Source organism: Lethenteron reissneri, chromosome 4, assembly GCF_015708825.2.
Source record: "Lethenteron reissneri isolate LAM-NWPU_2019-01 chromosome 4, ASM1570882v1, whole genome shotgun sequence".
In the NCBI taxonomy this organism is placed as follows: domain Eukaryota; kingdom Metazoa; phylum Chordata; class Hyperoartia; order Petromyzontiformes; family Petromyzontidae; genus Lethenteron; species Lethenteron reissneri.
In genome coordinates, this window is record NC_083782.1 from 255,923 (window position 1) to 260,800 (window position 4,878).

At 45.9% G+C, this 4,878-nt stretch overlaps 1 non-coding gene across 1 annotated transcript; it reads right to left on the minus strand.

Annotated features, from left to right (window-relative positions):
- Positions 1-374: 374 nt before the first annotated feature.
- Positions 375-476, minus strand: LOC133350936 (U6 spliceosomal RNA). The gene has a single exon (XR_009756123.1). It is a non-coding gene; the product is annotated as a U6 spliceosomal RNA (small nuclear RNA).
- Between the last annotated feature and the right edge of the window lie 4,402 nt (positions 477-4,878).

Consider the following 4,878-nt stretch of genomic DNA (forward strand, 5'->3'; position numbering starts at 1 on the left):
TCGGTGAGTGAGCCCGAGTGCGTTGGAGTTGGAGACTGCCACTCTGCACCGTACACAGACATACTAGTGCCAGATAACAGCCACGTTCGCGACTGTGATCTGAACCCATGAAGCCTACCCATAGTAGAATCGGTAGTTCAATTTTACAACCGGACGACCTGGAGAAAAATACTCGCGACCACCAGGGAGTGAGATAGAAAGAGACATGCAAACTCCAAATATACAGACGCCGGGATCGAATCCCCGAACTCCTGCACACCTGGCGAGGAAGTCTGAGTGTCTGTGGATCTCTGTGGTTGTTGAACTATTTTCCTACCGTACATAACTAACTGTGCTAATCGGAGGTGCAGGGAAAGGACATTAAACTTAAAACATAAATCAGTTAAAACATCAAATGCATCACGAATCCTCACGCAGGGGCCATGCTAATTATTTCTCCTATCGTTCCACTTTTAGTATCTGTACTACCTATGTACTGTGCTTATATAAGGTGTGATTATAACCGGATTCACCCTTTTAATACTCAGTAATCATTCATGTAGAGACCGTGTATATTTTTGTTGTACTTGATGTTAGGAAACAAGGCAACCACGCAGACCGGCTTGGGACGTTTCTCGCTGTCCACTTTCTGAATCTCCCGTGCGTTGCTTGGAGCTTTTGACAATGACACGAAATGTTAAGACTCTTCAGCACGTGACTCGCATCTGGGCTGACCCTCTGACCCCATTGTGGACTTTGTCGCTCAGCTCGGGGCGCCGCGGTGGCGAGATGTTAACTACCTCGCCTTGTATACAGGAGGTCGTGGGTTCGATCACCAACCCCGTGGTCGCGTGGATTCTTTTTTACGTCCCCCGGTTTGTTTCTCCACATTTAGAAACAGGCGTTTAGATTATTTGGCTGATATAAAAAATGTCCACGTGATAAGCCACTTCGTTGAGCTATCATTTGTGGCCAGATCGCCTTTGAGAAAGAGCTATATAGCTCAGTGGGCCTTGCCTAGCAAAACAACATTTTAAAAACTTTCGTTTTAACTCCTCTCCTTTCTCTTGTCTTTCTCCACCTTTTCTATCCTTCCTTTGTGGTCCATTTCCCATGTCTGTTCTGATTCACAACCAGGGGAACCTACTTACACCGGTGGATCGAACCTCTTGTGCCCTGGTTCTGTGCTCTCCGGAATTTTCCATGTTAGAAAATGATAAAAAAAACAAGTTAGTAAAAAAAAATCTTAAACACGGTCTGGTCTCGCTGAATCAGAATCTTTACTTATCCTGGAGAAATCCGATGATCTACAAAGCTCTTTTTCACACACCTCCAGTCGGGGCAGGTCGGCAAGCTCCGGCAACAAACAATGCAAACAAACTATAGGCGTGCAAAGTATAGGAAAGGTGAGCAATTCCCAGAAAATAGACAAACATAAATAAAGTAGAAAAGTTTAAATTGCACAAGAAACACCAATTCCCCAGCTTGGGCAAGGCAGCGAACCAACGGCACTGAGGCCCGTCTCTGGCACGAAGGGCTGCTGCACCGCTCTCTGCGAGAATGCTGATTCGTCATCTCTCTCGACGCCGGCAGAACGATCTTAAACCTTGGAGGGGTGCGAAAATCTTCCCATCGACTCCTCCGCCCCCCCCCCCTCCTCCACCCATTCCATGCGGCCAAGTAGGGCCATCACCTCTTTTTCTCCCTACAGACCAAGTATGTTTCTCAGTCAGCCCTGGTCGTTCTTTATATCACTGGGCTACTTTACCCAGTCAAATACCACGGAGTGTTGAGACTCTTTGACAGGCGCGTCCTACGGAGAGTTCATTTCGAAGTAGAGAAGGGATGTCGTTGCTGCTGCGTGATTCCAACTGGGACATTTTTTTCAGGTACATTTTCAGTGTTTGGCAGTGGATGGTCAATAACCGGTTACTTTGTATGTTGGGATTTTTGCAATGAAAGGAAACCGGAGAATCCGGAGGAAAACGATGCCGAACAGGGGTCACAATATAACGCAGACGCCAAACAGAAAGCTGCCCAAGTCGGGAGATCGAACCCAGGGATTTTCTCTGCGGCTGTGATAAAGTTCGACACAATAGCATCAGTTATCGGAACAAATCGATTCCTGCCACCCAAACACGGATGCCATTTGCCACCACTCTTTCAGGTCAAACCCGGACAGGTGTAATCAGACTGCCGGGCTGACCCCTGCATCGCTGCCTAACACTGTGGAGGTCAACAGAGGGTTGCTTTTAGTATGCAGCGCCTTCAGGTGCTTAGATTCCAATTTTAAATCATCGCACGGTGGATTATATTCACAAAATCGCGTTATACGCACGGTTATCATGCTCATTAAAAAAACTAAAATAGTCAAGGTGTGAACATACGTGGCGGTTCAGGCAGACCTCGCCTGCACCCACATCAGAGCTCCCACGTTCGGGCCAGCCGGACGAGTTCGACCACAGACTGTTCACGATTAAGAAACAAACAAACAAAAAAACTCAACACATTCGTTGTTTGTAATGAGGGGGCCACTGGGAGCTATGCACTTTAGATGTAGATTGAAAACGAATTTCTTTAGAACTTTCTCTATTGCGTTTAGTGTGTCGTCCTTCGCCCGCACCTCCAACGAGCACGGTTGGCTACGTACGGTGCGAAAGAAGTTCAACATACGTACGTTTGACCATACTTCACCACGTTTTGTCAGTGCGGTGTTGGTGAAGAAGGAATGCCCAGGACCAATTCAGATGTGACTCTCCACCGTTGTAAGCCGTGGGCCAGCTATCGAACTCAGGTCGTCACGGTCCATGGGGTAGTGCTCTAGCCACCGTTGCCACCGATTGCTCCACTAAAGAGCACCGTCGTTATCGTAATGCTGTCGATGAGGTCTACGATGTTGGTGATGATGCTGATGATTGCGGCGGCGGCGACGAAGGCGATGGATGTAACGATGAGGATGCAAATGGTGATGACACTAACACCTGACGACGATTGCTTGTGTTGCGATCGAAACGTCGTGAGAATTTCATTGTTGAATTTTTATTATTTTATTATTTCCCTTCTACGTGACTTTACCGAAAAAACCAAGAATGTGCAGTCACGAAAGCTGCAGTCACGAAAGCTTTGAATCGAAAAAAAATCACGATTGTATTTGCACAGTTCCAGCGCACAGATTTCCACTAACAATTATAAAAAGAAAACCTGCATATGAATCAATAACACTGTGGCCTTAAAATGAAAAAAATATCTATAAAATCGATGACGTTTCAGGCAACGGACTTTTTTCATAGCATAGGTACAACTTTGCAAGTGTCATATGTAGCCTGAAATATTACCTGTTATGTTTCGTTTGTTCATTTTATTTTTAAGGCCTCCAGTGTTAGTGATGAATGTGTTAAGTGTTCTCCTGATAGGTGAGGAGGCAGGAGCAGATGACCTCCAATGTTATGCAACACTTTGCCCCAACGCGTTTGGTAGTTTCATAAAAAAAAAAAACTTTCCAAAACAATACACGGTTACATTATTTTTGCGTCAATCACCGTTTCAAGCTGTACTGGTCCGTCCGGATCAGCGACCCGCGAAATATGTTCGCACCCGGCACACAACATCCTGTATATCAATATCGACACCTCTCTGTCTCGTCTGTCGCTCCTACGAGTCACACGCACGGTGCGAAAAAAGTTCAACATGTGTGCACACACTTACCACGGCAAAGTGCCACCCTACTAAGGTGGTGGGAAATTATGGCGCGGTGCATTTTGTGTGGAGTGGACGCTTAATAACGGGACCCAGCTTGAGGCTGTTTCAAGCAAACAAATTTTCCCTTATTACCATCTGCCGCATCACTGCCTCGGAACGCATTCGGAATTGCACCGAGCTTCTTTGCATCGCAACGAACACGGACTTCCAATTCCCCCGAAGTCTATTTTAATGCCCGCGGTGATAAAGCTACTACAATTAAAGGGAACAAGACCTCCCCACTAATCCACGTTGACTCTATCTTTCTGGGTAAGATGCGCAGAGCGGAAATGTTTTTATTTTCTCCTTCCCGTTGTTATCTGATTTGTCCGTCACTTGTGCTCGTGCCAAACCATTTAACATGATTAAGTACGCACCGATATAACTATTTTTTTTAAAACAATTTGTTTTCCCTGCGGTGGTTATCTCTTGCAATGCATCAAATGCAATAAACAAAAAAATTCTGCCTGCAGTGCTGTGATAATTGGATTTGCTTGGACCTGATAAATATCCCCCAAACAGGCTCAAGGAAAAAAAAATTCCTCGGAGGCGAAAGGTTACCGCGTATAAATACTGTATACATACACTCGTGTATTTATGAATTGTTTATTCACACACGTGTATATGTGTGTGTGTACGTGTGCGCATCGATGGGAAAGTGCTGTAAGCGAACACACTGTAGGAAGGTGGTCGGGCACGGGCGCGTCCGTGGGGGTGGCTGTGGTGGCCAGCGACCACGCCCGACCGCCTTTGTCTCCCCGCATGTTGACGTTGTTTACAGAGTCGACCTCCGATAAGCACGTTTGGCTACGTACGGTACGAAAGAAGTTCAACGTAGATACATACATAGGGGAGGCCCAGGACCGTATATGGTTGGGGGGGCACCGAGGGGGGTGGGGTGGGAAAGACCCCCCTAAAACTGGGCACCTGAGGACGACTGCTTGCGTTGTGGCCGAAACGTCGTGAGAATTATTTTATTATGTTTATTTTTATTATTTTATTACTTCCCTTCTACGTGACTTTACCGAAAGAACCAAAAAGATGAATCCCTGCAGTCACGAAAGCTTTAGATCCAAATTTATTTTCAGTCGTTTATAATTAAGATTTTATTTTTTATAATTAATTGATCGTAGTATGCGCCTGCAATTCTTAATATGCGGG